The sequence below is a fragment of the Ochotona curzoniae genome, unplaced genomic scaffold (genome assembly GCF_017591425.1).
Source record: "Ochotona curzoniae isolate NIBS_2020 unplaced genomic scaffold, NIBS_Ocur_1.0 contig_883, whole genome shotgun sequence".
NCBI classification, from domain to species: domain Eukaryota; kingdom Metazoa; phylum Chordata; class Mammalia; order Lagomorpha; family Ochotonidae; genus Ochotona; species Ochotona curzoniae.
In genome coordinates this window covers 47,348,970-47,372,160 of record NW_024466599.1, presented here as the reverse complement: position 1 = coordinate 47,372,160, position 23,191 = coordinate 47,348,970, and positions in this window count along the sequence as shown.

Below are 23,191 nucleotides of genomic sequence, written 5' to 3'. Positions count from 1 at the left end.
TAATTTATAGAGCCAACTTTTACTTGCATTTCCCACCTTTGTGATCACAGCTGTCTCAAGAATTGCAAGATCTAACACGATGACTGAATTCTAGTTTAATAGTTTGTTTAGATAGGTCTTCACTTATGTAATACATTGTGAAAATCTTAAGCATGGTAAATTGCATTTGATTCAATTTGAAAGAATTTACCAAAGGCTTAAATCAGTGAATGTGTATAATCTTCAGTTTAGTTCAGCTACCTACATAGAGATTTTTTTATGCAAATTGTATAGTCAGTTCTCTTCCATCCTTCTTTGTTCTTTTTGTGGAGATTCTTTTTGTGTCACACACATGACAGTAAAGTTTTAGAAAGGACCACCTTCCAGGTTAGGCAGGCTTTGCATTGTGGGACTACAAAATCACATATAGAACATCCATGCCTGGAAAACTCTTAGAATAAAAAGAACTCAATGCCTCATCCACGGAGAAAGTGCCTTCCCTTCAAAGAACAAACATTTGGTGTATTTTATACAATTTTTGCTTTTTTGGTTAAGCACATCAAAAAAAGAGGAGGTAACACCTGCCCCCCTGCACCTCACTCCACATGGGGGGCAACACATGAATTCAAGAATGTCAGAGGACCAGTCCCTGGGAAGTCAAGGGAAGCATCGCAGAGGCTGCTCCTCAATACCTGCCACAGATTTCTGTAGATGCTCAACTCCATCGCAGATAAAGCACGGATGGGCTGAGGGCTCGCGGGAGTTGGAAGACATGCAAGGTGCATGTTTTGTGGTGCTGATGCGTCTTCTTGAGGAGCTTTCCATCAGCAGAGGCAGATATTCGACTGATGAGCCAAAAGACATAGAGTCAGTTTCTTAAGTATTTATAAAACTGAATAAAGCATTCTACGAATTTAAATTCCAGTTTCTTCATTCATATAGTTAGATGTTTGGGGCAGATATGTTCAAGATTCCTTTAAAGACTGGTGATGTGTAGGTCTTCTTGTTTTGCAAATTTCTGTGAGTACCTAGTAGCAAGAGTAATGGTCTTGACATTCCCACATCTTTAGTGTGTCATGGTTGTCATTATCATCATTTGCTTCTCCAAAGAAGAAGTTGTGTAGCATGTGAAGTTATGAAAATGAGCTCACAGCTGTTAAGACAACAGAGTGCTTCTTTGGTTTAGATTCAGAAAGGCTTCTTCATTCCCTCCCTGGCATTTTCCTTCTGTATTTTCATTTTGTATATATTTTTCTCCTTTAGAATGGCCACACTCCTATATATTTAGCACACAGGCTAAAATAATCCAGAACACAACTGTTAAATATATCGATCCTCGGCTGCATGGAGCAAATGCAAATTCCTGTTTCTAAGACTTACTGGTCATTTAATCTTGGGGAAACGATACTGAACACTCTAAGTTCCATGACTCTCTTAGAATATGGATATAAAAAAGGGAGAAGCCTCACGGTTTGTTTCTCCCCTTATCCCAGATACAGGAAAAAAAATCATATTAGTGTGGAAACAATGGTCTTATCCACTTTGCTGTAATTCTTGACCCTTTGTGCCCTAATCAACCATGTAAGATTATCAAAATAAAAAATATATTAAAAAATAATAAGGACATAACAATAATGGTGACTATCTGGTACAATTACTAAAGGGACTAAATGAGATAATGGTTGAAAATAATTTAATACAATGTTTGACATATTGTGAGAGCTCAAGAAATACTACTTTTTATAGTATATGCCTGAAGTCCTCAACTGTGCAAAATAGGCTAGCCAGCAAACTTTTCAATAAACTCCAGTGTCAAACCTCCACCAATGGCTAATTACATAAGAATTTATGAGGCTGGAGCAAGGCATAGATGTGCTTTCAAAGTGCCCTTGTTGATTCTATTTGTTGCATCAGCAGAAAGCATCTGGCAATTGACACATATCATTAATACGTAGCAGGGAGATGATTCACTTTCCTTTCACGTAAAAATCACTCTTAGAGAATGGTCAACACAATTGATACATTTTTTCCCCAAAGATGTATAAGATCAGCCACTGCTCACCTCAACAGTGATAATCCTGCATCATTTGTTGGCAAGAGGCCCAGTGCCAAAGTCACGGTGTGGTGGCAAGAAAACGGAACGCATGTTGCAGAGCCTATATTAACCTGAAGAGTCAAAACTATCATTCTGGATTTGATGATCTCTGGTTGTGAGTGGTTGTTTCAGAATCTAACAACCTCTGTTTAGACAACCTGTGTTTTCTAAACTAATAAGCCAAATACAATACATCTTTGGCAGTTTTACAAGACTTTGACAATTCTTTGTCAGGGTTTATCTTAGAGAAGCTCTATTCCTAAAGCTCCAATCTGAATTCAAAGAAATGAAATTACATCTTCTGTTGGAATGAGCTGAATGAGACACACTCACTGATGTAAGGCAAATAGGGGATCCATTTTTCTGATGGGGCCTCATTTTTCATTTCGCTGAAAGGGTTCTCAAATATTTCTGTTACAGGTTCCACATTTGTATATTCTCTCCTTAATGGGGAGTGTGTATGGGATCAGTGATACAAGGAGGGCAGAAGTGTTAGAAAGTAGATGGGCAGTGAGAGGCTAAGACATTTCTGAAGGCAATAGGTTCCAAAAGGACAGAGGCGGAAAGCCCTAATCGCGTCACATCCTCCTGTGGAGCACTGCTGCTCTTAACTTTCCCAGAAGCTCTTCTGCCAGAATCCAAAATCAGAGAGAGCTTATGGAAGTGCCTGATAATTGACAATTGATGTTATTATGGTTGCTTAGGTATGGTGGGACTTAAGTAGGTGCTAACAGAATTGCTCCTTTAGATCTATACAAACCATGGGAACCAAAACTGCCAATGAAGGACCTCCAACACAAAAAGAAATGTGCTTTCAAAGGAAGCCAACACGGAGGTCAAAAGACAGAGAGAAAGAACTCTCATTTTTCAGCTGTGCCTAAACCGAGCTCACTTCCCAGTCTTTTCAACAAAGTGAGACAGTCTGTACTCACCCCACCTGTTCCCCCTACCTAGTCTGTGTAATGTTACTTTCACAAAAAGTTTTATTTCAAACTTTCCATATTTAATAAAAACAGGATTCTTTGCTCAGAGTCTCCGTGAATAGGCTGCCTCTTGTAATGGCAAGGTCCTTGAATGGTACAGTTCATATAAATAAATAAGTGCCCTTTAGAGGCACTTTTCTGTGTCTGCTCCCAAACTTACCTAAGCCTTGTTAAATTAAAACCTCCTAGTTGGGTCCAGATGTGGCCCCAATGCACGTAAACTCAAAGCCACACACAGGCCTTACTCCTATCCAAGCTCATTCATTTCAGCAAGGGCTGAAATGCTGCCTGGCAACCAAACTGTGCAGAAAAAGCAAAGGAGAGAGAATTCAGGGCTTGAAACAACCTCATACTTGATGCTAAGAAGCTGCATTTAGAGTCTGGATGTGTCAAAATTAGTATAAGCCAGGAACACGGAAATCCTTGGACAGTATGATATACCTGCGTTGGGTGGCTTTGTGTAGAAAGGTGAAGTTTACTTCAGATATAAGTTAGACTTTATCTCATTGCTTCATTCACAGTTAATACATTAAGATTATTCACATGAAGAGTAGATTCCATGTTTTATTTTTTTTCTGAAACTTCAATGCTGAGCACAGAAAAAAACCTCAATAACTGTTAATTAAATGGATATGCATGAAATGATGTGTGCCTTTTCTGGCAAGAATATGCATTTTACATAAAAATATTTACATGAAAATATGCAAATGTATAATTTTACATTATAAAGTGCAAATTTCCTGGAGGATAAAATCTGAGATAGCAGGGTATGCAAGTGGCTACTAATTTATGATTTTGTTCCTAATAAATGTCCAATAAATACAGCAATGATGCTAATCTTACAAGGTTATTTTCCATTTTAAAATCTGAAATAGGGTCACTTACTATATGCCTCTTTAAATGCACAATTTAATGATTTTTGCAAATATTTCTAAAGTTACACAGATACCACCACTATCTTAATTTTCCTTGCCCCTAAAATAAATGACCACACACTAACAGAGTTTAATTACCCCATCTCTGGAATCCATTAATCTATCTTTAATTTCTGTGTATTTTGCTAGTTTAGATACTTCATATAAAAGGAATAATAAGGTAGCTAACGTGGCCTTTGTATCTGGTTTATTTCACTTAGACTGTTGAAAGTTCACTGATATTTTAGAATATATGAAAAATGTAGAACTTCCTTTTTTTAATTCTTTCATTAAACTTATTTTCTAACAAATGCTGGGAGGCAGCCATGAGTGAGAATAGGAAATGGAGCAGCATCAAGACAAAAGCAAAGCACCAACAGTTAGGGAATCTCTTCTAGAACACAGGCAGGACTTTAGTCTGGCTCATAGGCCCTTTACTTTTCACCAGAGGCAAAATGGGTATAAAATTAGGTAACAGCATTTTCCCCTCTCCTCTCCTCTAGAGACCCACAAGCATTGAACTATTTTCTGAACAAACCTAGTAATAAGTCTGTAAGTAGCACTTAGGATCCCACAGACATCTGTGTTTTCCCTTGTCGACAGTTCCTGTGACCACTTTCCATGGCTTCTTAAGGTTGCACAACAGTGTGTTAGATGCTTATACCATATTTGGCTCACATGTTCATCAGTTGAATGATTTTCACTTCTTGTCTGCTATGAATATAATTCTATGAGCATCTGTGTGCAAAGTTTCGTGTGAACAGGTATCTTATATTCTCTTTGATATCTAAATGTGAATGGAATTGCTGGGTCAGATAGTAGCTGTATTTAACATTTTGGCCAACTGCAAGCTGATTTTCAAGGCAGCTATACTCTATCGCATTGCTACCAGCAGTGTTGGATGACTCTAACTTTTCAGCAATCTTAACATTCACTTGTTATTATCTAATGTTTTTATAGCCCACAAGTTGGAATGAAGTGGTATTTCACAGTAGTTTTGATTGGCATTTTTCTGATGACTTATGATGTTGAACATTTTGTTATGTGCTTGTTGGCCATTTGTTTATCTTTTGGAGAAATGTTGATCCAGATATTTTGTTCATTTCTTAATTTTGCATTATATTTTTTTTACATTTTTGAGTAAAATGAGCCCAGACACTAGTTCATAACAGTTAAGAAACACTTCGCTTAGTTAATCCTCACATATATTCACATACTAAGTCTCAAACACACACACACACACACACACACACACACACACACACACACACACATTTGTATATGGATCCTATTGATTTGTTTCTCTGGAACATCTGAAATTAATGATGAATCATTTTTGCATACTTCATATTACATAAGTAGAGCAATGTCATACAGGCCATTTGAAGGAAGCCAACTTTAGTAGGGATGACATCTTAGAGGAAAGGACACTGTTTATCTTTCTAGCTTGTGTGTTTCAGCAAGCATAACATCCCCGAGGTTCATCCATGTTGTTATAAATAAAAAAACAATTTTTTTTGATAAAATACATCATACTTGTTATACATTTATTCTCCTACAGACACATACATCTTTTTCCTATTTCTTCACTACTGTGAAAAAGTTGCAATGAACATGTAGTCTAAGGCTTTAGAGTAAGCCTCCAGTCTGTCAACTTCATTGTAAACTGACTCAGCTTGGAAATGGGCTATCCAAGCTCCCATTTTGGCAGTTGTCTGAGGCCAGCAGAGCTTTGTCAATGAAAGGTGAAACACTTTGTCCCTGGGAGCAGGTGTGGTCCAGTTTGGCCATAGTTTCCAACCCCTTAGCTTGATCAGTATTCAAAGGTTCCAAGATACTTTGATTTACTGACTTTTTATTCAAATTTCAAAATATTCTTGGATGTGTTTTCAAATCCATAACTCACCAGTTATTTAGATTCAGAATTCATAATCTGGGTTCTCTTGAATTTAAACATTGATATGGAAGTGAAATTATATTAAGGAAATATTTTGATGATTAAAATTGTATCTCACCACCATTACCTATGCCATTTATACACTTAAGAGTGAGAAAGGCAATGCTCCCACCACAGCGTCCATTTTCCTTACTATTAACACTTTGAATACAAAATAAAAGTCAATGAAAGTGTATGGAATAAAGAGAGTTATCTAAAATGAAGCATATCCACAATGAAAGCAACTGACACTAACAAAGTAAATTAGATCTCTAATGGCTTTTATGTTCATTGCTAATAAAACTGTAAGATTTGAACTGTAAATATTTTCTCCAGATACCCTGATCCACCTAAACTATTTATTTTTAGCTTTAAAGAGAAGGGTATTTTAATTTTTGGTGACCAAAGACTTAACAGAATCACTGCCTGTCTCCAGGAACTCTAAAAGTCTAATATGAGCCCTAAAAGTGATCATTTTCTTCCATTTTTTTTGTGTGAAAACACAACCTAATTTTGCTGCTTGAAGCTAGCTGTGAAGATAGCTCCATTTAGTACTTGAGAGGCCTGTCAATTTGTGGGCCATCAAGAGGCCGTGGGCAGAGAGCTGAGGTGTTGAAGGCATAGACCACAGTGGCAGCTACAGAAGCAAAACATCCACGAGCCCCAAGGACAACAGACATCCCCAGAGGGGGGAGAGGAAGATGGGAAGTACACGAGGAGGCTTCACAGTGAGCCATGTCCAGATGATAAATATATTCAGGACGTATAGAGATAGCTGGACCTATAAACAGATAGATGATAAAACTAGACAGAAGTTCAATATTTTGGATCATTCCTTAGATTTACACAACAGTGGAGACTAGTGGCAAGCATCCCTGGTGTCATTTTAACTGCTATGTTCAGATATGTGTCCTCCAGAAAACTTTCAAACAATACAAAACACTTCTTTATATTTCCAATGCATTGTGTTGAAAAAGATCAGCAAAGGTTTCATTTAAGCTTGCCAGGACTTGCTTTCTTCATTCTTGAAATGTGAGTAATAATAGTACTTAACATATATACCAGAGCTTTGGGGAGAACTAAATTAGATTACATTAATGAGGAACTGAATAAAGTTCCTGAACATACAAGCTTTTAATCAAAGCTCAATTTTATTCTTATTCTTACTTATTAACAGTGAGATATTTTGGCCTCTAGTCTCCAAACTGACTTTCAGAAGAAAGCAAGATTCCATAGCATAAATATTATAATGCAAGCAATTTAGACACATTGTTTCCAGCCTAGATGAATGTCAGAACGTTTTGCCTTAAGGAAAAGCATATAGAATTAGACATTCTCAGCTCACCTTCAAACTACCCCAGGCCCATTATTTTCAGATTATGCCAAGGCTGACACATGAATGCCATCAATTCATGCTATCCAAGTGCCTCAAATCACTGTCTATATTTATTATACTATACCATAATTAGAGAATCTGACAAAGAAAACAGTGGACAGGAAAAAAAAATAATTAATTCTGGTAGGCTTTCCATGAACCAGCAAGAAAAAATTCCTGCAAGGCTCATCAGCCTAAGTAGTTCACAGCCAGTTTCACTTTTTCTTGAACACCAGTAAATGTTCCTGCCAAAAATTAACGTCCACAATTCAGAATCTACAATTTCACATCTGTTAAAAAAATGTGTTAAGATTCCCAAATCTAAGCCATTCTAGGTATTTATCTGATTTGATTTGAGTTTTTGATAACATGGCCATGGTTGAAAACTTGTCAAATGCACTAAAGTCCTCAAATCTTCCATAACTTCTGTCACCAGTACAGAAATGAAAGTTCTCATTGTGGTAAACTTTTTATTTTCTACACAACACATTATATGCAGATGTGTTTTTCTTTGCAAACAGTTCTATGCACTCACACACTCTTTTCCTGCGTGTTGCTTATTTTCCTTCTATGATGTATAATGAACGACACCATTTCCACACCGTTGAGTATTTTCCTAGAGTATGCTTTTTATGATTAGATTATATGATGCACAATTTATATAACCAATTGTCTATTGTTGAACATAAAGTTTGTTCCACATTTTTGAGTGTAATGGCTTTTTGCACTTCCTTGACTATTTCCAAGTCATATTCCTTACAAGTACAATGAACTGAATTGATTTCTGGAAGTGGTTTTCTAGGAGAAAAGGTATATGAACATATAAGATTTTATTCTAAAAATATTCTCTAGGAAGGTTGAGTTAATATCCATCCCGTCCAGTGCTACATAAGAGCATTTGCTTCCTAAAATTATGGTTAAGATTCTTTTAAATTTCCAATTTGTTGGGCCTGGTGTGATAGCCTAGCGGCTGAAGTCCTCACCTTGAGTGCACCAGGATCCCATAGGGGCACTGGTTTGAATCCCAGCAGTCCTGCTTCCCACACAGCTCTCTGCTTATGCCCTGCAAAAGCAGTCAAGGATAGCCCAAAGCCTTGAGACCCTGCACTTGCATGGGAGACCTGGAATAAGCTCTTGGCTCCTGGCTTTGAGTTGGCTCAGCTCCAGCCATTACAGCCGCTTGGGAGTGAACCATTAGACAGAAGATCCTCCTCTCTGTCTCTCCTCCTCTCTATACATCTGCCTTTCCAAAAATAAATAAATAAATAAATAACTTAAAAAATTAAAATTGATTTTTAATTTGTGAAACAGTAAATGATATTTCATTGATTTGTATCTTAAGATATTATTAAAAGTGAATATCCATCATTCATGTCTTTATTGTTAGTCTTGTTCTTTTCCCGTTGTTACATTAATTTAATTATTGATTCATATAAACCTTTATATGTGATATTTATTAGCCACTGTTTTTCATTATATTTTATAATAAAGTTTACATATTTTACTTTCCCCAAATTCTTACTGCTTATTTCTTTTCCTTACAATAGTTTTTAGCTGGATAGAAATCTTAAAGTGTATAATAATGTATTATTCTTGCTTTGTGACCACAGTCTATACTTTTTATCTTCAGACTGATATCAAATTTGTAGCAAATAAATATCACACATTTAAGATGCAATTTTATTAGACATTTTCAGTATTTTGCTCTTAAATATGTATGTTTATTTTATGTCAGTGGATTACCACTTCTTTCTTTACAGATTCTGTTTTAGTGTGTTTCATCTTTAATCTCTTTTTATGCATCTGTATCCCATGTGTTCTGATGTTTTTATTTCACTTTTATTTATTCGAAATACTCTCTTTCCTCTTGTTGAATTCCTTGCTGGCTCATGGATTACAATGCGGCATACTTTTTCCCAAGAGACTTTTTTGTTTCCTTTCAGTCACCCATGTGTCGGGTACTCAGTGGCAAGTTTTTTTCCTGGTGATGTAATTTGTGGATGATATTGTTGTTGCTGTGGCAGTTGTTCTAACTCAGACCAGTTGCTGACCTTGTTTCATGGCTTCTCAATTATGGAAATGCATAATGATGGAGTACTGGGGTCTACCATATCCAGATGTGGGGGTATAATGGAACATGCATCCCTGCTTCCAGATGAAAGATGGATTCCCAATGAAACTGTTGGACACATGTAGACAATGGGATGCTGGATTGTCTCACACTGTCTGTACCAACAATGTCAGGGCACACTTAAATAAGAGACTGATAGAATTATGATTCCTTATGAAGGACTACACCATTGTAGTAAAATGGGGAAAATCTATCAGGGGGTGGGAGTTTGGAGGGGGGAATCCCAGTCTATATAAAATTATACCACATAATTCAAAATTCAAAATAAAAATATATTAAATTCTTAAAAAGATGCGAGTGCTAGGGCTATAGGGATATGCTGGTGCTATATTTTCAGCATTTTATTTATCAGGTTGACTGATTTATTTAAAATTCTCTAAAGTCACAATTTTGAAAGTGTAATCCCACACCCTTTCCCTTGCAGCTTTTCCTTTCTATCACAGTCTCTTGTCCCATGGTTTTATTGATGTGCCTGGATCCACCTCATGGGACCACGGAGCTGCAGGTGATTCTTTTTCAGGAGCATATGCTCTCTGAGGCAGCTCCGTCTGTCACTTTGACAGCCAGGTGTATGGGTTTCATAGTGTCGTATATGCTCATTTCTTTTTCAAGACTTATAAAGTTTTTTCTTATCTACCAGGCAGCTAAACTTCCTTAATATTAATCTAAGCATATTTTATTATTCTATAATTCCAGCTCATGGTCTCACAGGAAACTCCAAATCTCTTCTACCTGAGAATTCAGATGTAGCTTAAGAGTACAACAGAATACACTTGGAGGAGTTTAGGTCCAGATACCTGTTACAGGCAAGCATGTGAATTAATTCCTATGAATATGGCAATATATTACACTATTGAAAATTATGTTGCCTGGACAAAATGAAATTGAAGGATTTAATTATTTTTGCGAGTCAATTGGCCTTGAAGTAGGGACATTATCCCAGATTATTATTTCTGCCTCATCTAACCACACAAACCCTTTAAATACAAGACATTTCTTTGGCCAGCAGCAGAAAAGGAAGTCAGAAATGTAAGGTAGAAAAGAGACTTAATGTACTATGTTTGCATTCAAAGATGGAGGGGATATGTATTAAGAAGTACAAGTGGTCTTTATAAATTGATTGTACCCCTCAATTTACAGCTGGCAAGGGGTGGAAATCTCAACCTCATAACTGTGAGGAGTTGCATTGGGTCAGCGGTCTAAAGAAGCCTCTAGTGGGTTCTGTCCCAAAAGCTCAGATGCTAAATTATCCATCTTGTATCACATTTTGTTTTTAGATAGTGGGAATATAAAATGAGAATCAAATCACACTGTGTTGTGCATGGTCCTACTTCAAGCCATTGCAGAAATTCACCATAATTTGTTAAAATAGAAATGGAAGCTGCCAGAATTACCTGTGTCGGGGCTCTTAATTTCATGTGAGCATAGATGATATCTCACAGTGGCAGGTGGAAGGAACAGTGCCTATGTCCATGACGTCACCAGAGGAGACCTCCTGCCCAGTTCCCAAAGTGCAGAGAGAGAGTGAGACAATAGGGCCCTGATTAATGTGCACATGTCACCCTCTTTTCAGATATTTCTTTAACTGATACACAGTCTCAGGATCCCCATATGGCTGAGGGGAACCTGAGGGAAACTGAGACAGCTCACTGATAGTTGGTAGGTGGCAGTGATAACCTTTGTTGGCCGCATGACATGAGTCTGTATCACTTGATGTCACCCGCAGGCTTGGAAGTCCTGACAAATAAGCCCTTTGGTACTTAAGAGCACAACGATTATGCAAGTCCAACATCGTGTGCTGGCCTCTCAGACGACTACAAATGAGGACCTGCTCTCTGGCATCAGCACTATGGCCACACTTCTCATGACTGCTCCTAGTCAGTGACTGCATAAAGGCAGGGTTATTCAGGCAGGTGTGTTCCTGGGAGAACCTGGTTTGCTTTGAGGAGAAATGGTGCCTGAGTATAATCCAACACCTGTGTTGACTTGCAGTAATACTAGATGATGCCTCCTTGTGCATCCTTACTCCAGGGACTATGCATATCACAAGCAGGTCTGCACAGGGATGCCATGCATCCAACACACATCCCTTTATCCACCGGTGCATTCCACTGCAGCAAAGGAAAGCCCAAATTCATTGCTCTGTGATTAGGCTCTATGATTAGGCTCCAGAAATTTCATTTGTTGGCTTCCTCCAAAATTTCTTTAGGCTGGTGTATGATTTTTGGATGCCAGGGAAAGTCTTGGAAATTAAGGTAACTAAATACAGATAATTAGTATTTGCCAGGCTTTCCTAAATAGGCAGGTAAGAGTTGCTTGTGTGGGGGAGGGGCTTCTCTAGAGCATGGCACACAGAGTTTCCAACGTTGAAGGTTTTGGTGACTCTTGTGCTCACTGCAGTACAGAAAGGTGTTAGGAAACCACACACATATCTCATGCAGGATATAAAACAGCATCGCATAACCCTTGCACTAACATGGAGATGTGGAAGAGGAGATGCTGAGAAATTAATGGCCCCGGAGTAAGCCACACAGTTGGCTGGTGATACAATCAGGGCTGAAGGCCATTGCCCATTTCACAGTGATTCTCTCCTGCTCCCAACTGAGGGTATATTCCCTCAGAAGCAACTCGAACAAATGAGCTGCAGGTCAGAGGTGATGTGGAAGGGAGAGTTATTTAGAGTCTGATGTCACTTTCCACACGATTACTTCAGCTCTGTCACTTGGGTCACCATAAAAGCATCCACTGATTTACTCTGGGCTGTTGGCCTTGGCTCGTAAAGGAATCTTTGCAATTCTCACCAGAGACCATCCTCTGGGATGAAAAATAACATTGATCATTAAAAATGACATCCATAATTTCACAGCCAGGGAAGATGATCTTTTAAAGCTGTCAGTGAAACAAAGAAGATTTTTGGAGATGCTGATGCAATCTCTTTAAAATCTTGGGAAATTTGAAAGCATGAAGATGAACTGTCAATTTTGGACTGACAGGATGAATCATGTGCTGAAGTACGCCTCACACATACCACAGCATCACTGAAGGTGAGGTCTAAGGCAGCCTGGATTCCTCTGCTCAGTCAGTAACTTGCTGGGTGACCTAACAGTCAAAGGAGTTAATGGGCTTCATAAAGAGCTACAAGAATGGAAGGCAAGCAGAGGCAGGGAAAACAAACCCAGAGCGTAAAAAGGGAGGTGGGAAGCAGAGGCACAAAGGGACACAGACTCTCAGGAGATGCCAGCTCTGCCTAGGGATTGGTGATCATCTCAACAATGAAGCAAGTCCTGCATTACAAACCTTCAATATTAGATGATAAAGTCATTTTAATGGGTAGTATTGTCTCTCTCTTCATGAAGTTTTCCAGGACAGCCAACTGCTGAATTGTAAGCCTGTCAATCTCTACAGTGCTGCAGAAAATAAAGGTGGGAAGAAAAAAAGAAATTCAGAGTCCATTTCTCAAAAATGGAGTAGAAGGAAGAGAAAAGACGTGACCCTGGAACTCACGACTTCTTGCTACCAGAGGCAGAAAGCTAATTAGTCTAAATAAGCAGAGATTCAGTGCAACAAGACTAATGCACACACTTGCTCCTTCCAAGTGGAAAGGCAGCATCCTACCAACAACCCCACTGGCAACAGGACGAGGGCCGGATTCCCTTGTCTCTGGTCAAGCAGGTGTGGTGGGACCATCTGTGTATTGAGGGTTTGTGTCTCTATCTGCAGTCCACATATCTGTGGCAACATTTAACAGGAGTTGAAGTGACAACATAACCAATGGACACAAAGCACATAGTCACACCAGGTTTCTTCTCCCATCCCCATGCCAAATATAGTTTTATTTATTGCTTTGATTGTATTCCAGGGGTGGGGGGGGAACCCTCTCATTTCAACAGTAACTGCCTGAGACTCTGCAAAACTGATGACCTACATTGTGAGCTAACACTCATTTCTCTGAAATCTTTCCCTGTTTTGGAATTCGACTTGATGTTTTCTTTCCCTGTTCTTGGTCTGCAGGGAGCTATGTGCTCAATGCTGGCTCCTCACGGGCCCTGGGACACTCTGGGAAGTAGGCATTCTAAATGCCAGACTCTGAGGTGAAGTCACAGCTAAGAAGTAAAATGATTTTCCTATGCCACTGCTTGCTGACTTGGCATTTAGTGTGAATACCTCCTGCTTCCAAGATACCTCTTCCGTAATTACTAGGCATGATTCTATTTTCAGTACAGTCGCTGAGAGGGTGTAATTGGAAACCACAGAGGCAGATTATTTTCTCTTTATTTAAGGGGCCTTTTGCTATCATCATATAATCTTTTCCTCCCACTCCCTCTTACCAGGTGCTTCTCATGCTCAATTACAATATGCACTGCTTCGGAGACTCTTTCTGTGTGGAAGTTAGACTGGTTGAAAACAGCAAGAGGGGATGAAACATGGTTGACCACGACTACACTAATGTTCCCCTCTGCCTGACTACACTTCAGGACATTTTCTTCCTGATGATAGGTCTCCAACTTCCCTTTTCTTAGACCAGGTACTTTAGAAACTTGTTATTTGTAAATTTGCCCCCTTGAGATGTTTGCCTTAAATCAACCAAAGATTTCTCAAGGACTGTGCTGCATGATACAGTCATGAAAATAGCATCCTTATTTTCCCGTCCCTGAGATAAGCAGCCTTTATACTATTGGGCACAGTGTTTTCCCATCATGTGAGCAAAGGTCAAAGAAAAATAGCATTAAAATGCTATAACATAAATGATATCTAAATGATACCTCATATGTTAAAAGTGTCCTAAGCATAAGGCTAAGAAATTCTCAAGGCATTAAAAACAAAACAAACTATTCTTACTACCATAATTCCAAAGCAAGCACACACACACAACACAGACCCAAGAAAAAAACATACCATTAAGCTTGAACTACATAATTTATAATTAGATAACAGTCCTATATTGATTTATTACACATTTGCTCTTCATTCATGGATGTTCTGAAAAAAAATAAAAGTCAAAGAAATGAAAGAGAAAATTTACCAGTAGAGAAATTCTTGAAATAACTGTATTGTCTGGTTAGTTTCCAAGCTATGTAGCCAGATGTAACAATTTTAAACATCTATGCTCATAGCTTACCAACTAAAAATAACCAATGCAACTACATATTTACCTCTGAGAGCCTCATACTAAACAGATAACTCATAAAAGCTGTGTGCTGTCAGTCCATATTCGGAATTGGTTCTTTGAACAAGCATGGTGCATTCTCCTTGCACTGACATACAATATACTTTTCCATACACATGTCTACAGTTTTGTTTTCCTGCCTTGAAAATGAGGACAATGCTAACCTCACTTATGCAGATTCTAACAGGGTTAAGTTAATAATTGGGTATTGAGGGCTAAAATGTCTGTGAAATTAGACCGTATAGCATGATGGACTGAGAAGGCAACAAGCAGATTTAAGTGCTGACTGAAATAGCGAAGACAAACGGAAGCCTGCTGGTTCATGCAATTTTCCTGGGGCTCCACAAGAACTCAGGAGCTAGAGGCTGTGTTGTGAGACTCTCTTTTCCTTTGAAACACTACATATGTTGCAAGAATTGAGACTGATAAGACATGTCGCAGGGTGAAGACGAAATTCTTTCTATGGAACTGAGGTTTTGTCAGATAAAACACCAGTAGCTACAACAGATTGGAATTTGGCAGAAAAAAAAAGAAAAATGCAATGTGATAAATAGCATCATTTAGCATAGGAAGTGCCTAAGCTAAGAGGCCAGAATTGAGAGGACTTCAGGATTGTCCCGACTGCAGACAGTCTGCACTCATAAACATGGTGTGGAAGAGCCACGTATTGAATAGTAACTCCCTGAAGAAGATGCTGTCCTTTGCCATCTAAAGACATCAAAAGTTAGCATAGCATTCCTTTTTCACAGGCTTTGGTAAGAGGAAGCTTCTTTTCCTAACTCAAACTTCCTGATTTCCATAATCATTTAAAACTTCCAGGATGTGCAGAGGCTGTGGTGTGACAGAGGGATGCAAAGAATTGTCACAATCATCACCTCCCCATACTTTCCCTGCGACTTCATTTGGCTTTTCTTCAAAGGGAGAACGTATAAGGGGACCCAGTTTATCCTTAGGAAGCACACACTTTCCCTGGGATCGAAGGAAGAATCGACATTTAACATATGGTAAGGAGGAAAATGTTTCAGCTTTATGAACTCAAACTACCTGCCACGCTCCTTTGATTTTGTCAGTTTTCGAAGTCATGATAAAGTTTGCTGCATACTTCATGCTTGATCTTAATCAATCCAATCTTATATTTTCTTTGGTCTCCTGTCTCTGAAATAAGACAGGAAATCGCTAAAACTATTTTCCAGGACTACTCTGTCCTGAAAAAATTCTATTTCTCTATGTAGGAGAAAAAAGAACTTGAAGGAAAGCACAATAACTCCATAATAACTTCCCACCAAAAGTAGGCGAAACAGATAATATATTTTTCACAAATAACTTCTGAGAAACCAAATTTCTTTCATGTTGACAGAGTAATTTCATAACAAATAAAGTTAATAATGAGAGTACATTTCTATGTTAATTGTGATTAGAGGACCACAGTGCTGGGCACAGTTGCCTACCTCTGTATTTTGGGATTAGCTAAAGCCTCTGTTTTTATTTTGGAACTCTTAGCAGAACCAACTTTCCTTGGGAAATCCTTTGAAGAGCTGGAATCTCTAACTCTCTTCCTGCTGGTCATACCTCAGCCTCAAGAACTCCGGCAAGCAATCATTGTAGGAAGTGCTCCAAAGTCACAGCAGGATTAATGGCTGGTTTCATCCTGCCTTCTCTAATTAGAATGTTATATATATATATTGCACTAAGGAATAAAGAGCAAAAGACTATAGTCTATTTCTTTATAAAGGTCAAGCAGCAGCATTGGTCAGTTGGTTCTTAAATCAGAGCACCTGCCATTGATTCCCTGACCTATTAGTATAATAGGTTAAAAAATCATTTAAATCCACTTTCCTGCTGCACCAGTTCTATTTTCATATGTAGGATCATATTTCATATGAGGATCATATGTAGTTAACATGGGATATCACTTCTCTGAGTCTATGAAATCCTCACTGTTTCTATCAGATCAAGTCACTGCATCTCCAAGACCATCATTCCATTCCTGAAGACACCCGGTAAAGCCCTCAGTCCTTCCTGCTTAGAGAGACCGTTGGTCAGTTTTATACTGAGTGCTTGGCCCTTTTCTTTCATGCATAGTATCCCAGCAAACCTCTCTTCCCTAATTGTCTAAAGCAAACTACTAAACTGTGAAAAAAAAGTGCAATTATATGAACACCTATAATCAGTTAATTAAAATAAGTTATAATCATCTTACATGTCTTCTAGAGGACAATTGTTTTTAACATATGAGAACCTCACAGAATATCTCCCCACATAACTGTACTCTCCTCTCTTTAAAAGACATCTTTGTCTTGATTTGAATGTCAGTTACAGAGGGGAGAAAATGAGAGAGGAAGAGGGAAGGGGAGAGATCCAGAGATATAGAGATTTTCCATCTGTTGGTTAGCTCCCTAAATGGCTACAATGTACAAAGCTCCACCAGACCAAATCCAGGAGCCTCATCCAGTATTTACCAAGGATATAGGGTTTAAGAACTTGAGCTATGCTCCACTGCTCTTCCCAGGTAGCATGAATCTTGATTAGCATGTATCTTGATTGGAAGTGGAGTTGCAAGAACAGAAACTCGCTGTTATATGAAATGCTGGCATTGCTGATGGTGGCTTTGCTTGCCATTTGCCATAACACTAACCTGTTAAATGTAAACTCTTTCCCATCTTCCCCACATAGGAGTGATGTAATGATGTTAATAGTGATAGTTACACTTTGTTGGACACACAGTGATTAAGGGCCTCTGCAAACTGCTTTTACTACAATTAATTTTAATCTCTCAATAATCCTATGAGGAGGATTCTGTTGTTTTTAGTTACATAGGCAAACAAATAGAAAACTTCAGAAATGAAGGCTTAGCACAGTCCAGCTAACCAACAGGTAATTCTATCTCATGAAATTATTTCAACTTTGAGATCCAGGACTCTGAGATTATTTTCTGCAGGCTAATCTCAACTGAAGGCTAAGACATGCAACTGGTCTCTCAAGTCAATGTTCCCATTTTGTAGACAGGAAATTGGAAATGTATAAAAAGCAAGAGTCTTGGGCTTGCACATTTTTTCTCCTTGGTCCTCATAAGGATTAGTACTCCATTTATAGCAGGGAAGAGTGAAAAACTGAATTCAGCTTTAAATTTGGAAACCCCAAATAGGACTGCAAGTACTTTCCCTAAAAATTTAAGAAATCTGGAAACCACAAAACTAAATGTGTCCAATCCTGAAAACAGCAACTTAGTAATGAATATGGTTATTCATGAAGGCTCATAAATTTAATGGAAGGCTTCCAGTCCCACACCCCCTTCATAAACTCATAGACAGACGCCCCTCCTCCCCGTAGCTATAAACTAGCAGCTGAATTGCATGTGTACACGTCACAATGTCTTGACTCCCAACATGCAGTTAGGCTGAGGCATGCTTGTCCTCTTCCTGCCTCTGCAATGCTGAGGCCCGCCCACTTCTAGAAGCTAATGAGGAAGGTGAAGCCTTGAGACTGACATGTGGGAAGCTCAGGTTCACTTTACACGTGGATTTATTTGCCCTGGTCTGTGAGATGTTAAACCTACCGAGAACTCACCTTAAGGTTATGTGAAGAAGCTGTGGTAAGGGGATGAGTAAGCAATTTCACTTTGTCTCCTATTAAGAACTTACAAGACCTGCTGGGTTTTTTGTTTTGTTTTGTTTTGTTTGTTTTGTTTTGTTTCAGCATTCAAAAGGATGCTGTGGCACGAATAGGGACTGCTAGCAATTCATACCAATCATCATATTCTTCCTCCCCAAAATAATTTACAATTTCAGCATGGTCATTCATTGTGAGTTCTGCTTTCCAAAACTATGTGTTCTGAGATAAATCACTGAACAACTTTTTATGCTGCAGTTTTCCTTGTCTAATTTAAAGTGCATCAGAAGCAACATAACAGCCGAGTTCCACATTACCCTTTGCTAGTTCACAACATTGGGAAAATAACTTTAGATATTCTATACTCTCAAAGCAGGAATAAGGATCACCACTTTCCAGAATTTTTATCATTTTTCTGAGGAGTAAATGAAGGGATTACATAAGCATACCTCATAAATGAATACACATGTAAATATATATATATCTAACATTTGTATAAAGCATGTTTATACAATAATGTTACCTATAAAGCATAAACCATGTGTTCATGATATAAATATATGTATCTGTTTGATGCTGTCCTGCACTCTGAAGCTCTTTGTACATGCAAGACGTTGACACGCCAGTTGCTGTTTGCAGACTTAGTGATGTCTAGCCTGAGAGGACATAATGAGATGTCCTTTTGCCCCCACCATCTCTTGGTTATGGCATTGTGCTAAATCTGATGGAGATGGATTGAATACCTAACTTCCTGGCTGCCCATAAAGTCAACATCCAACAAATTTTAGTTCTTTTTTCAGCTATATCTTCTCTTGTGGGACTCCCCTGAGACACAGGCATTAAGATGACATAGGTGGCTGTAAAAAAAAGGCCCTTCTGGCCCACATAAAGAAACTCTTGATGGGATCTCCATATACACTTGGCGCCCAAAGCTTCAGTCAGGACTTTTGTGCTGAGCTTGCACTCAAAACACAAGTTTCAAAACATAAGAGAGCTTGGTTAAAAGTCACAGCATATTGTAAAACTGAAAAGATGCTGGGAGTAGTGATATATAGAACCTCAAGTAGATTGTTTTCTTCCATTGTGACTTATCAGGAAGCAATACTGACTTGAAACAGTGATTTTTTTTTTCATAAAATGCCCTTTCTTCTTCATCCTTTGCTTTCCCTGCCTCTCCTGTTCTCTTCTTTCCTTACGATACTCACATCCTTGAGTTATTGGAAGGGCTGTGGAATCGTGAGGGGAAACTTTGCAACTTTGCCAAGGCACACTGTTTGTGTAAATTTGGTCCTGGCGAGCATCACACACTTGGCAAATTTTTCCAGTTAACAGTGGCAGCAACAACAACAACAGAGTGAAAGCAGAGCTGCTTAAGGTTTGGCAGCAGTGAACCAAGTTGCAGAAATTCAAGGATAAAAATAAGTTTTTCTTCTACTGTGAATGTATATGTGTTGCATGCCAGACAGTCCTACCACCTTCCTCTGGCCAGCCATGGCATTATCTATATATACAATACTGATTTTTGTGTGTTGATTTGTTATTCTCCAACTTCACTAAACTTACATAAGATCCAACAATCTCAGAGTGGAATCTTTTTGTTTCCCTATATGTAGGATCATGTGATCTGCAAACAGGGGTAATTTGATTTCCTTCTTTCCAATTTATATCCTTTTAATATCTTGATGTTACCTAAGGGCTCTGGCTAAAAGGTCCTGGACTATATTGAATAGCCATCGTTAGTGTGGGCCACCATGTGTGGTTTCCCTGATCTTAGCGAAAATGTTTCCAACATATTTCCATTCATATGCAGCTGCTGTGGGTTTGTCATATAGTCTTTATTGTGGTGCTGAATGCTCTGTCTATACACAATTTACTTAAGGTTTGTACCATTGCCTTTGTATTGCCTTTTATCAAACATGTTCTCTACGTGTATTGAGATAATCAGGTAGTTTGTATTCTTCAACCTGTTAATATGATATAGCACATTAGTTTGCATATGTGGAAACATCTCCCCTATACTAGGCATAAATTCCAATTGGTCCAGGTGGATGATCTTTCTGATGTGTTGTTCAATTCTTAAATTAGCTAGTATTTTGTTGAGGATTATTGCATCGATGTTCATCACAGACATTAACCTATAGCATTTTTATCTTATTTATCCTTTTCTGTTTGGGAAATTAAACTGCTGCTGGCCTTAGAGAAGGAGCTTGGGAGGATTCCCTCCCATCCGGTTGTGTTTTATAGTATAAGAATAATTGGAATTAATTATTCCTTGAAGTTTAGGTGGAATTCAGCAATGAAGCTACATGGTCCTGGGCTTGTTTTTGTTGTTATTACTGATTCAATCTCCATCTTGGTTGTTTGTGTATTTAGGTTGTTTTGTCTTTATGATTCAGTTTTGGTTTATTCTATCCATTTCTTCTAGATTTTCCCATTTGTTTGCATATCGCTGTCTGTAGTAATTTCTAATGAATATTTTTATTTGTATGGTATCCATTTTGATATCTCCTTTTTAATGTCTGATTTTACTGTTTTTATTCTACTCCCTTTTCATCCGTGAAACATAAAGATTCTAGAATGTGTATGAAAGAAACACTGCATTATCTTCAGAGGATCTCGAATTAGACTGACAGCTTATTTTTTTTATCCGAATCCCTACAGAATAAGAGAAAATGAAGACATGATATCTAAGTAATCAAAAAAAAAATGTGTTCTGTCAACCCAGAACACTGTTTCCTGCAAAGCTCTCATTTGTAAATGAGCATGAAACAAAAACTTCCAAAGCAAACTGGAATTGAATGAATATGTCATCACTTGTCCAGCCTTGCAAATGATACTTAAGCATGTGCCTTACACAGAAACAGAGTAAGACAGATGTCATTATGAAAGAATATGAGGGAGAAAATCCCTAACAAAAGTACAAAGGAAATCCAAAGCAAATGGTAGAAATATATGTGGGAAAATGGCAAGGCTAAATCATTGTAAATAGTCATCTCAAAAGTAAAGTATTCAATTATAAGATATATACTAGCTGAATGAATTAAAAAACAAGATCACTCTATCCATGTCTCCTATAAACACAGCTTATAAACAAAGATACACAGACTGAATTTGAAAGAATGAAAAAAGATATTCCATGCTAAAGGAGAGCAAAAAAAAGAGGAGGAATAGATATCCTAACATCAAACAAAATAAAATTTCAGTTTAAAAAGACAAAGAAGGGTATTTTGTAATGAGCAAGGAACAAACCAAGTCAACAGGAAGATGTGCCTATAGTGAATATATATGCAACCAATGCCAAGGTGCCAAGGTATTTAAACTAATGTTAATGTGTAAAAGGAAGACATTGCCCCAGCACAATAGTAATCGGGGAATTCAACCCATTTTCAAAAACGGACAGATAAACCAGACAAAAAATTCAAGAAAGAAAAAACAAAGCTAATCTACACTATTGGCCAAATAGGTTTCATCCCAAAGATATCTACATCCCCAAAATGCAGAATATACATTATTTTCATCAGTGTATAGAACTTTCTCTGTGATGGATGATACGCTAGGCCTCAATCCAATACTTAAATTTAAAGAAAATCTAAGTCATAGCATGTATCTTTTCTGACTACAATGGAATGAAGCTGGAAATTAAAAACTTAAGAAAATCCATATAAAATATGCAAATACACAAAGTCTTTAAAAATGTCCTTGAAGGAACAGTGGATCATAGAAGAAATCTAAAAGGATATTTTTAAAAAGTTTCTGGAAACTAAGGAAGATGACAGCATAATGTGTCAAAACTTATACAACAAAACAGTTTATGAGGGAAATTTGTAGCAATTAGAGCCTACATTAAGAAATTAGAAAGGCATCATTTAAATTATCTGATAATGCTTTCCAAACACATAGAAAAGCAAGAACAAACAATATATCACATTTATAAGAGGAAAGAAATAACTAAAATTAGAGAATAAGCAAAATTGAAACCAAAATAAGTTGTATAAAAGCTCAGTGGGAAAAAAAGAGAGAGAGGGAAAACTCCAAATCAATAAAAGTTTTAAATTAAGGGGTAACATGATGTATTACTAGGAAGTGCAATCTGATATTATGTAGGATTTTTTTTGTGATACCCTACCATCTCAAGCACCCTAGCTAAGCCTTGCAAAATCACACTGAACTATGTTGCTGCTTCTTTACCCTGCATTAAAAAAAAAAACTGTCTATTTAGTATATCATTTGATTATTTCAGAGAAATATCAAGGGGCATACTGACAGCTAAACAATCTTACCCTTCACATGAAAGCAGGTCCCCCTAATCTTACAACTACTGTTCAACGACTTGGGCAGGCATACAAATCACATCCATGAATAGTATTAGGCCATTAACCAGACAGCTCCAGGAGGGTAGCATGGCTTTGTACATTGCCCAAGAATTTCCATGGGTGAAATAGGTGAGCTGGTACTGCAGCCTTGCAATGCAAGGTATTCACACCTGAATGCTCTGACCAAGATCACTTGCTGAGCAGTATCTTAGATGATAAGAAAGAAATCACAAGAACAATTCAAAGAATGGTCTCATCTCAGCCTGAAGAATTCTGTTTTTGTCTTGGTTTTTAACAGAAAATAATATTCATTTTTGGATATCTCTCAGTGGCCATTAAACAAAGCCAATGTTGCTAACTTGTGAATAATGTAGCCCCTGTGGACCTGCAATTCTAATCTTTGTATCATGTTTATATTTTGTTAAGAATATAACTCTTTCCTGTTGAATGACATCAGCACCCGGGGTGGAGGAATGGTCATTTGATGATGCCTTAGAGACCCCGATATAGGGAAGAGTATTCCGAGGGGCTACTTGAGTTATTTGGATAGTTCTGAGACATCATCAACTTTCTTGCACCAGGATTGAGAAAATCTTTCTAAGGCCTGCTTGCTGTCCAAGTCTATCTTAGTGCATCCACATGCCACAAAACATGTTGCAACGATTAGCTAACCTGTTGTGCTTTCCATC